The 17,684-nt window shown below is 41.2% G+C and overlaps 1 pseudogene; it reads right to left on the reverse strand.

Moving 5' to 3' along the window:
- Nucleotides 1-16,490: 16,490 nt before the first annotated feature.
- Nucleotides 16,491-17,388, reverse strand: LOC142447086 (TIP41-like protein; annotated as a pseudogene).
- Nucleotides 17,389-17,684: the final 296 nt, after the last annotated feature.

The following is a 17,684-nucleotide window of genomic DNA, read 5'->3' on the forward strand; positions in this document are numbered from 1 at the left end:
GGCCACATATGGTCTCTTCTGGCAACACACAAGGGAGATGGGGATTCCAACTGACACTAGCCCCAGGTCGATTTCCACAAAGCAGAGATCAGGTATGCCTCCCCCGTCCATTCTTCTTTTACCCCATTCTGACTCCAGTGATAATCCTTCCCATAGCACTCTACTTCTAGGACTGCGTTAGATAATTTGCTTCAACGATGACATAACATTCGCAGACAGTATTCATCATTGTGGTATTTTATAAGGGAAGTATCTATGAGGGAAGTAAACTGACCGGGATCATTAAATGATAAGGATATAGTCCTTTTGTCTCAGCAATGCTTCCTCTCAACTGGCAGCGATGTCTCCCTGGTTCTCAGTCACTCAGTCATGGGGTCTATTGGCCTGTGAAGAAACCTGCCCACCTGCCAGTCTGTGTCACTGCCTCATACGCTTGGTGCCACTCTTCAGCTCTGGCTCCACGTGGCTCCTGTGTTCTGCCTCAGGGTCTCACTGTACCTTGATCTCAGCCCCCTCTACCATTCAGATAGGGATCTTGCATGCACTCTGCTAGAGGCTGTTCATTAGTGATGGTCCTAAGATTCTCTCTTTTACTGTTTATTAGATGGCTCTCTTACACTCAGAAATGGCAAAACTGATCAATTCCCAAGGTTAAATCTGCTATGCCTTATTTGCATCAGTGTCATCCAATCATTTGGTAAGAGCTACGGAGAAATAGAGAGAACAACTGTAAGTAATTAATTTCACATCCCCACACTCTCTTAAAGGAATCAGAATCAAGAGTACTGGTTAGAGGAGGAGAAAAAGTAGAACAAAACTCAAAATCATTAGAAAGAAAAGAATTACTAATTTGATAGAGACTACTAAAAACCACCTGAAACTATAGGCCTTCACCACCCTTGAACTGAACTCACTCTGCGGCTCAACTTTCAGCCAAACAACATACAGGGGACATTTTTAAATGATATTTTTAATAAAATGACAAAGTCGAGAGCCATAAAAAGTTGTTCTTGTTTTAGGTGTAATTGAGTTGGTTCAACCGACAGAGATCCTAAGCACAACAGATGAAACACCGCCCAGTCCTGTGTTAGTCTCACAAGTGTTTCTATGCTTTTGCCCACTGCTTCAGTCATGGTGTCAATCATCTCGATGAGTGACTTCTCTTTTTTTACTGCCCCTCTACTTTACTGAGCATAATGTTCTTTCCTAAGAAGTTTTCTCTCCTAAAAATATGTCCAAAGTATGTAAGATGGAGTCTAGCCACCTTTCCTTCTCAGGAGCATGCTGGTTATACTACTTCCAAGACAGATTTGGTTGTTCTTTTGGCAGCCTATGGTAGTTTCAGTTCCATGTTCAAAAGTATTGATTCGCCTTTGGTCTTCCTTATTCAAATGTCCAATATTCGCATACATATGAGGCAATGGGAAATACCGGCGGGGGCAGGGATGGGGGTGGGGAGGGGAAGAGGGTAGACTTCTACCAAGATGGCAACTGAGTAACACATACCAGAGGGACTCTGTAGAAATCAGCAGAGGAGAGTCACTAAGAGGAAATTCCTCACTGCCAGGTTGCAGGAACATCATACAGCTAACAAGGCACAGATCCACTAGATTTTTGAGGAGCTGTGGGCTTTTGGCTTACCATTGTGGAAGCAGGCTATGGTTTAACCTTAGCCCCACCACTGTCTTGGCCATAGCCAGGATCCTTTGGCCGGCCCAGAGGCTTTAACTCAACACAGTCACAGGGCAGAGTTTAAACCCCTACAGACCTATGGGCAGGGATTGCGGCTCAGCTACTTTGTTACTTTTGTTTTCCTCTCCTCTCTATTGCGCCTCCCCACAGTCTCAGTGGGCTGTTTTTGTTGTTGTTTTCTCTTACACACCACTGCGGACCTCTAGGCCACTCCCCTTAGCCTAGGGCATTTACACCTGCTTGCCACCCAGCTGGGGAGCTCCATCCTCTGCAGTATAACAGGAGGAGGCTGGGGAAAGCCCACCCACCTTCATTTGGGGGAATCCCTGCCTATCCTCTACAACCCTAAACATGCAGCTAGGGAAATCCTACCCACTATCTTCCAGGAGATGTCCTGCCTGTGTGGTTAGGGGAGCTCCAGCCTATCCTCTGTGGTCCCATGTGACTAAGGAAACTTTCTCTTGCCTGCTGGAGTTCTTCACATGGCCTAAGGCAGCTCGGCCTATACATTACAGTGTTCCGCTACTGCAGGAACCACTGCCCAAGCTCCGTGATGATCTAGCTGACAGGGAAATTCTGCCCATAATTTACAGTACCCTACACCAAAGCAGGCACACCCACCTGTCTTTGGTGACAACTCCCAGTGCAGCAGGCACCCCCGCACATCCTCTTCAGAGCCAAAAGTTGCCATGGGCCACACCATCACAGCTTCTTGTGAGATCATCCAGTGCAGCATGATCCTCACAGGTCCACAACCACCCAAGCAGTCCCCCTGAGAGGACCATTCAACTTTCCCTCCAAATAACAGAGTGCTGGTTGACTAGTGAAAGAGTGAAGCCACAGGATGATAAAGTGGTAGGCAATCCCATAGTGGAATTAGCTGCAGGCAATTCAAAGAATTATTCATACAAGTATCCCAGAGAGAGCCCAGTGATCTTTGACTCTTTGGAAAATGACATTGAACTCCTCTAAAACAACACAACACAAACAGCAAACAACCCCAATGACCTCAATAAAAAAAAAACAGGAGAAACAAAAGGAAATGTTGGAAGATATTTTGAACCTAAGGATGTGCATAGAAGAAGCAGATATTGATCTGCCACAGAAAGAAATTTTCAGAATGCTGTTTGGAGTCAGACAGGATATGACGGAAACAATATAGAAAAAAGATGAAACGGTAGAGGAGATAAAGACCATACAGCAAAGAGAAATACAAGGGTTTAGAGACAAGATAACAAAAGCCATTATCAAACGGACATCACCAACCAACTGGAGGAAGCAGAGACCCACACCAGTGACCTAGAGGACAACCAAACAGACTTTAACAAAAGGGAAAAAAAGTCTAATAAGATCATCAGAGAAGCTGAAGAAAACCTAAGAGCTGTGCCAGATGCTATGAAGAGGAACAGCATCAGATTAATTGAATTACCAGAGGAAACATAACAAAGAAGTCAACTACAAAAATAGTGAGAGAATTCTGGAGGAAAACTTCCCCAGTTTAATGAATGAAAACTAGGCAACCATTTAGGAGGCTGAAAGAACACCAGTTAGACTAAATCCCAAGAAGAAGTCACTAAGGCACATCCAACTTTGAGGAAAAGGAGAAAATCATGAGAGCATCTAGGGAAAAGCAAGCAGTCCCATATAAAGCTTCCCAAATAAGAATATGCTCAGAGCTATCAGTGGACACTATGAAGAAGAGTAGAGACTGGAGTAACATATTTCAAAGACTGAAGGAAGATAACACAAACCCAAGAATACTCTATCCTGCTAAATTATCTATCAAGATAGATGGAGAAGTTAGAGTCTTCCCAGACAAGGAAAAACTAAGAATATGTTAAAAGATACCCAGCCTTCCATAGATCCTTGCCGACTTAGCCTGGGCAGAAGAACAGCACTCACTGAGCACAAATAAGAGATCGCCACATAGAATAACCCCACAAAGATGGCAACAAAGAGAAAACAGCTCCCAATATAACAGTGACTTAAGGGTGGAAAGAAGTCAAGAGTGAAACACATACACGCACACCACGCACACACACAGCACACTGATAAGAAAGGGAGGTAGGAAAACACCCAGCACAAAAGATATAAGATGATATCACAGAGTCCACAGATGGAGATAATAACTGTGAATATCAATAGACTGAACTAAGGCATTAAGACGGTGACGCTAGCAGACTGGCTTAGAAAACACAACCTGTCAATCTGCTGCCTACAAGAGACACATCTCAAGATAACAGACCAAAGACAGGCTGAGCACCAAAGACTGGAGAAAAACAGACCAAGCAAACAGCAATTCATCAAAAACAATGGTTGCAATAATAATCTTGGATAAAATTGACCTCAAAGTGTAAACCATAAAAGGATATAAGGAGGGACACGATATAATGCTCTAGGTACTTGTAGACAAAGGACCACTAAGTATTTTAAACATATATTCCCATAAGAAGAGACTGCTGAATACTTCAATCAAATACTCCCAAAGATGCAAAAAGAAATCACAGTGTCAACAAATTTAGTAGGAGACTTCAATACACCCCTCTCTGTGAAAAGTAGATCACAGGGAAAGAAACTAAATCAGAAGACTACAGATTGAAACACTACAATTAGACAATTTGACCTGATAGTTATTTACAGACCACACAAATTTTTAAAATTCATATTCTTTTCAAGTCCACATGGCACCTATTTGAAGTTAGACCACATCCTGGGCATAAATAAAATCTGCATAAATTTAAGCACATTGATATCATACAGACCTCTCTCTCTGACCACATTGCCATAAGGCTGGAAATCAGCAAAAGGAAGATGTAGAAAAGAAGGGTAAACAATTATAGGATGATTAACTCTCTATTGCAAAAGAAGTGGGTACTGGCCCAGAACAGGGATGAAATTAGGAAATTTCTAGAAACCTATGAGAATGAGAACACAGCATACCAAAACTTATGGGACACAGCAAAGGCAGTTATCAGAGGAAGTTTCATAACAAAACATGCACACATGAGAAAGGAAGAAAGACTTCTTTGATACATTGGCACAAAATTTACAGCAATGAGAGTAAATAGGACAATCCTACTAATAGCAAAAGAAAATAAATAATAAAATCAGAACTGAGATTCAGGCTAGGGTACATAAGAAACTTACAGAAAAAAAATAATAATGCTGCTAAAAGGTGATTATTTGAAAGAATCAACAGACCACTGGCAAACCTAACCAAAGAAAGGAAGGAAAAAATTTCAATAGTAAGAATGAGGGATGGAAGAGGAAACAGTACAACAGACCCTAATGAACTCAAACGGATAATTGCACAGTATTAAAAAGGACTGTACTCCAATGAATTCAACAACTTGGAAGACATAAACAAATTCTTGGAAAACCAACCCCTCACTTGACTATCCCCAATGGATGTCAAGAATCTGAAAAGACGCATTGCAATAGAAGAAATAGACAAGGTTATCAGATTACCACCACCACCAACAAAAATACCCTGGACCAGATGGCTTCACAGAATTCTAGCATTCAGGGAAGAAATGATACCAATCCTACACAAACTCTTCCTGAACATAGGGAAAAAATGGCAACCCCCCCACCGCCCACCACTGATCTCTTTCTATGAAGCTAGCATAACTCTGATACAGAAACTGGGCAAGGATTCCCACAAGAATCAAGACCTACAGACCAATATCCCTAATGAACATCAATGCAAAAATTCTTAACAAAATACTGGCCAATAGAATACAAAAGTATATAAAACAAATAATCCATCATGACCAAGTGAGATGTATAGTTGAGATGCAGGGATGGTCAACATACAAAAGACCATTAGCATCATTTGAACACATTGACATGACAGACTATAAGAACCACATGATAATATCGATAAATGTGGGAAAAGCATTCAAAAGCATCCAACACCAATTATTGTTTAAGACACTTGAGAAGATAGAAATGGAAGGAAAATTCCTCAAGATAATACAAGCTACATATGAAAAATCAGCAGTCAACAAGGTAGTCAATGGAGAAAAGACTAAAACAATCCCATGAAAAAGCAGACCAGACAAGGATGTCCCTTGTCCCCACTCTTATTTAACACCATACTAGAGGTCTTATGCAACAGCATAAGGCAAAGAAAAGACATCAAATGTAATCGTCTGGGAAAGAAAGAGGTGAAACTATCATTCGCAGATGATATTATTTTATATATGGAAAATCCCAAAAGCTCCACAAAGGGAATACTGGAAGCAATAGAGGAATATGGCAGAGTGGCAGGATACAAGATCAACAAACAGAAGTCCATCAGACTACTATACACATCAGATAAGACCACACATGAGGAGATAAGAAAATGGTACCCTTCACAATAGCTAAACATAAATTTAAATATCTATGGATATACCTGACTCAAAAAACAAAAGATTTGTAGGAGGTAAACTACAGAACACTATTAAAAGAAACCAAGAGTGATCTCAACAAATGGAAGAATATCCCATGCTCGTAGCTCAAAAGATTCAATATAGTAAAGAGATCAGTTCTGCCTAAGGCACTATATACATTCATGCAATCCCGATACAATTACCATCATCTTTCTTAAACAAATTGGAAAAACTGATTACCAATGTTATATGGAGAGGGAAGAAGCCCAGAATTAGCAAAGAACTTCTCAAGAAGGACAGAGTGGCAGAGCTTGCTTTGCCTGACTTTAGTATATATTATACAGCCACAGTGGTCAAAACCCCATGGTATTGGTATAATGACAGATACTCAGACCAATGGAAAAGAACTGAAAACTCAGAAACAAAATCATCAGCGTACAGACAACTGATCTTTGATAAGGACCCCAAAATATCATATGGGAAGCGGATGCCCTCTTCAACAAGCGGTGCTGGAAAAAAAATGGATATCTACCTGCAGAAAAATGAACGAGAATAAACTCAAGGTGGATCACACAACTCGAGGTAAAACCCCAAACTATTAGGGTCCTCATTGAGGGAATTGGGACAAACCTGAGAACTTTGGCGCAGGGAATACACAGGCTATCAAAAATAGGGAAGAACACAAATACAGATGAGTCACAAATTGACAAGAGGGATATACGGAAGATAGAATACCTGTATACCTTGAAATAATTCACCAAGAGAGTAATTACAGAACACATGGACTGGGAAAATATCTTTAGCAATGACACATCAGACAAAGGCCTTATTACTAAAATCTATAATACACTGCTAACTTCAAAAAAAAACAAAAACCCAAAACTAATTGCCTACCTCCTCAGTGGACAAAGGACTTGAACAGAAGTTTCACAAGGGCAGAAATTCAAATGGCCAATAAACATGTGAAAATGTTCCTGATCATTAGCCATAAGATAAATGGAAATGAAAATAACAATGAGGTACCACCCGCCACCCTCAAAAATAGCCCAATTCAAAAAAATCAGAAAGTAACAAGTGTTGGAGTGGCTGTGGTGAGATAGGAACTCTCATCCACTGCTGGTGGACCTGTAGGTATGTAAAGCACCTGTAGGTATTGAAATCAATCTAGTGATATCGAAAACAGATGGAAATATAACTACCATATGACCTAGCAATCCCCTATTGGGCATATACCCAAAGGGGCAAGGAACAAACCATAGCCAGACATCTGTGCTCCAATATTCATCGTGGTACAGTTCACAATTGCAAGGAATTGGAAACAACCCAAATTTCCATCAAGATAAATGGATTAAAAAACTGTGATACATACATATAGTGGAGTACTACACATTCCTAAAAAGCAGTGATGAATACATGAAGCACATTGCCCCATAGGAAGAACTGGAGGAAATTATGCTAAGCAAAGTAAGCCAAGCACAAAGGGACAAGTACAACATGAGTCCTCTTAGGTCAGCTTAAAAATGCAAAAGAAGCATGGACAAAAAGCTACTGTATGCATACATTTGTGGGGTGAGGCCCAGGTAGTATGTCAGGGGCCAGACCAAATCCAGGGACACATATGGTAGCCAACTAAAAAGGAGGGGAGCAGGGGGAAGACATGGGTAGCAGAGGAACAGGGCACTAACACGTAAGTGCTGTTTATATCTCCACAGGGAAAGAGGGACCAGATTTCAACCCGGTGCTCGAAGTTGTGAATACAATATACTGGCATGAAGCAGAAAACCAATAGCGAGGTCTGAGGGGCCAGCCCCAATCCCAAGTGTAGAGAGCCACCTCTCCCCGCAGAAGAATTCACTTCAGAGTGCAGCAGTGAAGCTACAACCCAGGGAGAGGGACATGTCTGGTCAGAGCACATAGGAGCAAATGAAGGGGGAGGAAGAGAGTATGGAGCACATCCTGGCACACCAAGCCCTGAGGATGATATTCCTGCTCAGAGCAGCTAATGCACAAAGAGGACTATAGGACTGGTCCTACTATAAGACACGATGTCCCCCACTGACCCGTGGTGCTATTAGGACAACACTGGAGACACAGTGAAGGAATTGTGCCAGATCTGACCCCACCACACCGAGGTGAAACACAAAGGGTGTGCAACAGAACAAGGGAAGCAGAGCAAGGAAGTCCAGAGGGAGTACCAATAGTAGACTATGGGGCCACGGCATGGCACCCCATCAGATTTGACTGGAAACCACTCTTAAAGGTCAACAAACAGACCTTGAACTATTTATAGGCTTTTCTAGTTGTTGTTTTTATTGTTGATTTTTGTTGTTGTTTTGCTTTCTTTTTTTGCTTTGTTTTGCTCTGTCTTAATTTTGTGTATATTATTATCTCTGCCTATCTACATAAGATAGGCAGATAAACAATCTGGAGGAGAAAAACAGTGGGACCAATGGCTCTGGGGGGACATGGCAGAGAGGGAGGCTGGGGAAAGGAAGTAACTGTTAACAAACCCAGGGACAAAGGAACAACAATTGATCTAAAATAGATGGTGAGTAGGGTGCCAGAGGCCTGGCAGGGCTTGACCAAGGGCAATGTAACCGAGAGGAATTACTGAAACACAAATGAAGGCTGAGCATGATAGTGGGACAAGAGGAAAATAAAAGGAAAAAGAGGAAAGAACTAGGAGGCAAAGGTATTTATAGAGGTCTAAATAGAGGCATGTACATATGTAAATATATTTATGTATGATGATGGGGAAATAGGACTATGTGCATATACTTATAGGTTTAGTGTTAAGGTAGCAAATGGACATTGGGCCTCTACTCAAGTACTCCCTCACAAGAGCACTTTGTTCTATTAAACTGGCATTCCATGGTGCTCACCTTCCTGACATGATTGCTGAAGGCAAAGCGGGTGCATAAGCAAATGTGGTGAAAAAAGCTGATGGTGCTCGGATATCAAAAGATATAGCACCTGGGGTCCTAAAGGCTTGAAGATAAACAAGTGACCATCTAGCTGAGAAATAACAAGGCCCACATGGAAGAAACTCACCAGCCTGTGGAATCACAAGGTGTCGATAGGATCAGGTATCAGTCATCAAAGACCCAGAACAAAAAATCATATCATTGTGAATGAGGGGGAGTGCAGAGTGGACTCCCAAAGTCATTCTGCAGGCAACATCCCCTTACAGAAGGGCCACGAGGAGGAGACGAGCCAGTCAAGGTGCAGAACAGCACTGATGAAACATATAACTTTCCTCTAGTTTTTTAATGTTCCCCGCCCCCTCCACCCACTATCATGACCCTAATTCTACCTTACAAATCTGGCTAAACCAGAGTATGTACAGATAAGATTCATAAATATAAGGAATCCAAGACAGATAAACCTCTTAGGACTAACATTGAGAGTAACCATACCAGGAGGGTAAGAGGAAGGTGGGGGGAGAGAAGGGGAACCAATCACAATGATCTACCTATAACCCTCTCCCAGGGGGGTGGACAACAGAAAAGTGGTTAAAGGGAGACATCGGTCAGTATAAGACATGAAAAAATTTTATAAATTTTCAGGGGTTCATAAAGGGGGAAGAGTGAGGAAGGGGGAGGGAATGAGAAGCTGATACCAAAGGTTCAAGTAGAAAGAAAATGTTTTGAAAATGATGATGGCAAAAAATCTACCAATGTGCTTGACACAATGGATGGATGTATGGATTGTGATAAGAGTTGTACAAGCTCCCAATAAAATGATTTGGGGGGAGGGGAAGGAAATACCATAAAGTTACCTATATTTAATTTCTGTTTTAATGGTTGAAAATTATAACAGAAAATCTACCTGTCTTTCAAATCCAGATGTCTTGTCCTCTCCTTATTACATTGTCTCTATCAGTCAGCATTGACTCAATGGCAGTGAATTAGAAAGTTGAGTGTTTCATATTACAGAATATTTTTCTGGATCTTGTCATTTTATCATCACCAACACACTACATTATATCTCACAATACAACATAAATCTTTGGCTTGGGTAAGGATTTCAGTGATTCACCTCAACTCTGAAATAAATGAAATATCAGAAATACCTAGTTCTGTCACTTTCTAAAACTCAAAGATGTAGGAAAAACAGGAAGTTCATCTGTCAGTGTGAATATGGTGGGAGCATTGAAGGGAGGAAAACTCGGTGAAAAAGTACCAAGAAAATCCTATAATCCCTACTTTTTAGACTACATCGAGTTTCACTTGGAAACCAGCACAATGCTAAGAAACAGCTGGCTGGCTCCCTTTCCGGTGTGGATGCGCCAGCGTTCACTCAATAATCACTTCCACAGTACCTGGTATGTACAAGGTATCATTTTTCAAGCTGTATAGGATACAAGGGGAAAGTAATGGTGAACTAGATGTGGTTCTTTTTTTATAAGATTTGTATGGTAACATAAAAGATAAAATTCAGCAAGAGCTTATTTACATTTTGTAGCACTTTCACACAAATCACATTTTCACACTTGATTTTTTTCCCTAAATGACAAATGTTGAATACATAGCATCATTCCCTCTCAAACATGGTCTCATTGTTTATAAATAATGAATTAGAGCTCTAATGTTCTGTCTTATTTATGGTAAAGCAGTATCAGCCAAGTTCATGATGAGTAGGATAGATTGCTGAAGTCCTATATAAGAGTATTAGTCATGGATGCATCACTTCTGAGTTGTGTAATTAAAAATGAATAACAAATTAGATATGACAATAGGAAGACTAATATAATCAGGAAGGAGGAGTCTTGCTGAAGATAGAAAGACAGAAGGTGGGCAGTTTTTAGGGGATGAACATGGGGACAGTATAGAAGTAGGCAATCCCCTTGTGATTTCAGTCTTAGCAGACAGTATAGGTGGCTCCAGCATATATCTTTTTTTCGTTTGGAAACAGTGTTACATAAAGTAGTAAAAGATGGTTATGACCATATTGTGAAACCTTAAACAGCAAGTGTGATCATTAAGGCTATGTGTCAATCTGGCTGGGCCATGATTCTCTGGATTGAGAGTTCTGTCATGAAGTTATCATGTTCTGTGCTGTTGTGTGATGTGATCAGTCCCAATCTGATGCAAGGTAACTCGGGTACAGTGCAACAACCTTAATTCTGTCACAGCTTTGAACTGCCCTTTCAGTGGTGTGGCCTGCACCAAACACAAATGGATGTTCAAGCAGTCCTCTAGCTCACTCTAGATCCTGCATTTGGCTCTCATCATCTGAATTCCAGTGCTTTGGATGTGAGCCAGCAGTTTATCATGTTTCGGCCAATCTTGGGAACCCTACATGGTCCTATCAGGTCACTATGGATCAGAATCAACTTGATGGCAATAAGTTTGGATTTTGAGTTTTGGTAGCTTGTGAGTTACTGTGTTTCCCCAAAAGAAAGAAATCCCCCCAAAATAAGACCCACTTACAGCTTTGCCTCTCGCTGAAATATAAGGCACTCTTGAAAATAAGACCCCCCAAAAAAATAAGGCCTCCCCAATAATAAGGCCCCCGGAAGCTACTGTAACTCTGTACTCTGGACCTTAGCGGTGGGCACCACCATGCTGCTCACTGTTGGCCGCAGCGCAGCTGGAGCAGACAGGAAGTGTGAGGTCTGATTTAATCAGAGAGCCCCCAGCACTGCCAGGACAAGCTGCCGCCTGCTGCTCGCTCTACCCTGATGGAGTCTGGCTGACTCACAATTAGACAGTGAGTCATGTGGGGCAGCAGTAAGAAGAAATTCTTGATACTGTAGGATTCACGGTTTGTCTGCTTATGCTGGTTTGTGATGACAACTACTACCATACCATATACAGGTAATACATTTCCTTATTTTTTGTTCAACAATAGATGTGTACCATATTCTTTTTCATGGAAAAATAAGACATCCCCTGAAAATAAGACCTAGTACATCTTTGGAAGCAAAAATTAATATAAGACACAGTCTTATTTTCGGGGAAACAGGGTATTAGTCTGCCGCCTTGCCTTCTGATCTAGGGTCTGTCGATTCCTGCTGCTGGGTGATCCAGGAAAAGCTTCCAACCTGATGTCTGACTCACTGATTTGGATTTAACAGTCTTTACAATCACATGACCCATTTCCTCCAGATAACTCTCTCTGCATATACACAGACATAATTTTCTGTTGTATTGCTTTTCTAGAGAATCCAGCCTAAGACAATAAGCTAACAAATTTAAACTTTGTGCTATGAAATGAAATATTAAATATTTACTTATAAAACTGCTCTTGCTATTCTTGTCAGCATATTAAGTTCACCCCTACTAATGGTAACCCCATGAGCAATAGAAAGAAATGCTGTCCCTTTCTGGGCCATCCTCATGATTGGCTATGGATTGAGTTGTGATCCATAATGTTTTCACTGACTGATTTTAAAAAACCGCTCACCTTAGTCTGTCATATCTGCTGAAACTTGTTCTGCACCATGGCATTGCATAAGCCACCACTGATAGAGAGGTGGTTGGTAGCACATAAGGTTCATTGATTGAGATTTCAATTTCAATCTTACACATGAAGTGCAAGAAATTCAACATCTATTCCAAAATCAGCTAAACATGAAGGATAAACAGCTTTTAACTTGTATGCCCCTCCAATCATTTGAAAGTTGGTGGAATTTCCTGAAAGACAATGTCAATTCTCTAGAACCAAGTGTAGCATCAGAAGAAAAATGGTGTGGTGACTGATTACTATTATTGGCTTTAGATCTCACATGCATAGGCAGCTAAGTATTTATTATATTCGAGTGCCAATCCATATTCCCTAGAGCAAGACCTAAGCCAAGACATAGGACACAAGCTGAGCTTCTTCTAAGGGCATCTGGAACAGAAAATCATGGTTTTGCATAAAAATTCACTCTAAGGCAGTGGTTCTCAACCTATGGGTCTTGACCCCTTTGGGGGTTGAATAACCTTTTCACAGAGGTCACCCAATTCATAATAGTAACAAAATTACAGTTATTAAGTAGCAACAAAAATAATTTTATGGTTAGGGAGTCACCACAACCTGAGGAACTGTATTAAAGGGTCACAGCATTAGGAAGGTTGAGAACCACTGCTTAAGGTCTCACAATCCTGAATATATATATATCCAATGTGTTAGTCCAAGGAGACTAGAGAAACAAATTCATTGACACTCATATGTGTGTAAGAGAGAACTTTTATCAAAGAGTAATAGTATATTGAGAAAACATCCTAGCCCAGTCTAGATCAAGTCCATAAGTCAAATATTAGCTCATATGTCCAATGCTAGTCCATAAGTTTCTCTTAGACTCATGCAACACTTACAATGATGCCAAATGCTGAAATATCACAGGCCAGTGGGTGGAAAGTCTTGTGGATCGAGTGGCAGTGGAAGCATCTCAGTGCTGGCATGGCTTCTCCAGCTCCAGGGATTTGACCCCATCAGCCTCATTCCCTGTGGCTGTCAAGCAGAGAGAGTGTGTCCTGACTCCAAGGAGGAAGACAGGAGTTCCCAGAAGCCTCAGGAAGCCATGCCCACAGAGGCATGCTTGGCTATGACCTGATTGACAGACTAGACCCCACCCCTTCACTCAAGTTGACCAGAGATTATGTAACTGCCACACCCAAATAAAATTTAAAAACCCAACAATCTCTAAAATTAATTTTCTTTTTCAGCTTATTTATGAATTTAATTTTTTTTCATAAACTTAGACTTTCCTGTAGGGTCTGATTCTCCTTTCTGCGTTATCTCTAAATGCTCACACCTGCTGCTAACCATTCGATTGCCCAGACGTCAGACAATCTCAATTCTTCCTTTTCCCTAAACCTATCAGAATCAACGGAATCAAGGTCAACACTCGATCACCGGCCACCCTACTCAATATGGACCATTAACCTGCAGCTCTCAGTCCTCTACCACTTTGCCACCTGCTCATATTACCTCTTGTGCGCACTACACTTTCGTTTATCCTGATGTCACTCAGGATAACCCAGCAAAAACCTCCTGTGTCTTCTTTATAAAAACATAGTGTTTTCCTAGTCCAAGACATAGTCCATTCTTTTTCTGGAGAAGACATTCCTGTATACTATCTCCACTCAAAACACACATACAGACACACACACACACACACACACACACACACACACGGACACACACTTTTCTGAGTAAAATGTAATGTAATTCCATTATTAAAGCTTAGAAACTCCAACTAATGATCTTCTTATATGCATTTCATTTTTTTACAACTTACACAAAGTCTGTCCCAGACAGATCTGCATGGCAAATAAAGTAAAACCAGAAAGTTGAATAGAATGGATGCACTGCTGCTCTAAAACCTTAATTTAAATATAGTTAACATACAGTGGATATACCAAGTGCTTTCTCAAAGCCAACACAATCTTGATTTTTTTATACTTTATAGGTAATGCAGCAAAAGGCAGATAACTAACAAACCATTCATGCCCAGATTTAGCTAATAAGAGACCGCCCTGTCTGTTGGGCTCATTATACATGATGGTGACTGGAGCACATTTGTTTTACTAAAATTTATCTTCAGACTCACACATGAAGAACTTTGCTAATATTTTAAAAGAAATAGTCTTATTGAATGACTTTTCCATCAACTGGAAATTTGCACAACAGTAATTTCAAATCATAACAAAAGGAATGAGTTTTTCATCTGCCCTTTCAACAGATTTTTTTAAAAGCTCATTTCAAGTAATACCTTACTTGATGCTTTATAACCACTTTTCACTTTCAAAGCCACACAGAAAGGCAGAAAAGGATATAAAATGTTTCAAGTGTCTTTCTCACAATTGCCAAATGGATTGGTAATTTCGGTTTTATATTTTCTGGATGACCCGAGTCCTGCACAAAGTTACTACATTTTACTGGATTCCCTGTAATATCAGAAACCTGAATCTTAAAATAGACAAGGGAGTTCTTACTTTTAAAAATAGTCTTCCTCCTTTACAGCTCACCCTCTCCTACATATTTCAAGGAGAAAAATAATCTAATTGCTTTAGGACTGAGCTAATATTTGCTAAAAACAATCCCTGATAAGCTCATCTATCTCATCAGGGTCAGTACCAAATTCAAGACATCTATTTACAGTGAGGTTTCATGGAAAACTGGAAGCACAAAATTTTCAGTACACATAGAAACAAATATAAGGGGGGAAAGCACCTAAAGAAAGAAGAAAAAAAGCTTTCCCAAAGTGTCCCTCTTCAATAAACTCACTCTTTCTTTTCAAACCTTAAAGAATAAAAGACAGAAAGACCGCAACGGTAACAGCCTACCTGCCTGTGGCAAACCATGGTTGCCTATGTTTATGGACACAATAGCTTACATTCTCCAAAAGACCTTGGTTTTCATCTGTGCTATTTTATGTCTTTTAAAAAATGTAAACATCAAAAGGCAAGTTCTATTTAGGGGGAATTTAAAAATTTTAATTGTGAAGGAAGATCATTAAGGTATGAGAATGATGTCCTAGCTGGCAAGTTACAGTTTTCCAGAAGTGCAAGTCAACATCCAGTCACCCACAGTGAGGAGCTGGTACGTCAAACACACGGGCAGGAAGAGTGGATTTGATTAACCTCCCTGGTGACGGAAGATGGGAGTTTCCTGATGAAAGCAGATGATGCGCACACTGCCTACCAGTGCAGCGCTTCCACTTTGTGGCAATATAGGAATCCCAATTTCACCCCCAAAATTTAAATTCAAAAGATGACCTCAAAGATACTACAAACACCAGTTGAGTGTGTGTTAGTCTGGGTAACTCAGAGAAACAAATCCATGTATAAGAGAAAGTTTTATATAAAGGGTAAGTGCCCATCAAGAAGACATCCCAACCCAGTGCTGCCCTGCCCACAAGTCCAACATTAGCCCCTATGCCCGACACCAGTACACAAAGTGCTCCTCCATCTCACAAAACACACACCAAGACTACAGGAGGGAAGTGGAATCAGTGAACTTGTAAGCATCTCAGCGCTGGCAGGGGTCTCCACATAGCTGCTCCAGCACCCAGGGCTGCATCGGGGTAGGTCCATATGGCTTCTTCTTGGGGATGTCTTGTAGGAAATGAGCCTTGCAAGCTGAAGCACGGAACTGGCTAAGGCAGCTGCACCCTGGTCCGACCATCAGAAAGCAAGAAACCCAAGAACTAGAAAGGTTAGTCTCACCGAGCCATTTATCCCTCCCCTCTTCAATTAACCCCGCATGTTTATCAGCCAGGTTGGCACAATAAACTAACTACCTCAGAGTGAAACCTGCCTGTTAGGATCTTTTCTTTCTCTTCTCTTTAAGGCTGTAGAAAATCAGCACATTAAAAATAAAAAGAAGAAAATCAGCACATTAACAAGGCAATAATTTCCATAATACAAATCCCCCCTACAAATAGCCAGCATCCCCAGGCAGATGGTGGTGCGTTCGTTAGCTCACATTCTATTCCACAGGTTTATTTTCGTTTGAGTCTGCAGGATAAAGGTCAACTCTTTCTGGAAATAACAGCATCTCACAAATCACCTTCTTGATTGGTAAATACTGTGAGATTTCAATAGGCTCCATCCGTGAAGAGAGAAGGCAAATCATGCATTAAATTAGAAATTTTGCTCTCTCGTGATGTATATTCTCGTAACATGTAGTTCTTGCCAGCCTCATGGTAAAACCTGCATTCATTCTGATGAGCACCCCCATCAATTCGCAAGAAAAAATGCAACAAGAGGAAAACTCTAGATGGCTTTACTCTACAATTTTTACACTCAGGCATGAAACTCTGTGGTTATGAAATTCATCCTCAAACAAGAGAACTTCTTCGAAAAACTTTATTTGTTCGCTGACTTTCAATTTCTCTGTATCTACAGGATCGGTTGCAGGTACAACCTTCAACTTGAGCGATTCTCCGATTAACGTTCCCTCATAACCTGTGGTAAAGGTCCAATCACCTGGTTTAATGGCTTCTTTCGAATGTCCACCCTCCGTCCTGCTGTCCTGCCATTCCTTGATAATTGTGTACACATCTTAGTGCATCTGTAGCATTGACTTCAATGCCAAAGCCAGAGCCATGCTGGATTCTCAAAACGTCATTTCCGGGAGAGATGGGGCGCGCAGCTCCTCAGCTACCTTCTCCGCATCCGCCGACTTCCTAATGCGGGTCTTGGTAGCCATCAGCTTCCAGGGCCTGAACGAGAAGTCCTGGTGGCTACTCTGGAAGCCATGGATCATCAGGATTGCCGTGGGACCGGTGCAGCAGCCTAGGACTCAGCGGCAGCGGCTGCGGCGGGCACTCGGCTTCTATTCTTAGAACTGTCATTCATTGAACCCGGTATTTATCATTTCTATGATTCCGTTTCCTCATCTATTTAGTGGAGATTATAATTGTACAGTATCTGCTTCATTGGGTTGGTATGGAAATGGAATGACTTAATAGATGCAAAACACTTGGAATGGTGCCAGCACATGACAGGCTTTATTCAGTGGTTCTCAACCTGTGGGTCGCGACCCCTTTGGGAGTCAAACGACCTTTTCACAGGAGTCACCTAATGCCATCAGAAAACACATATTTCTGATGGTCTCAGAAACCGAGACACCGCTCCTCTATCCGTCTCCAGGTGGGTCCGCCCTCATGCAGATAAGACC

Source organism: Tenrec ecaudatus, chromosome 4 (genome assembly GCF_050624435.1).
Source record: "Tenrec ecaudatus isolate mTenEca1 chromosome 4, mTenEca1.hap1, whole genome shotgun sequence".
NCBI lineage: Eukaryota > Metazoa > Chordata > Mammalia > Afrosoricida > Tenrecidae > Tenrec > Tenrec ecaudatus.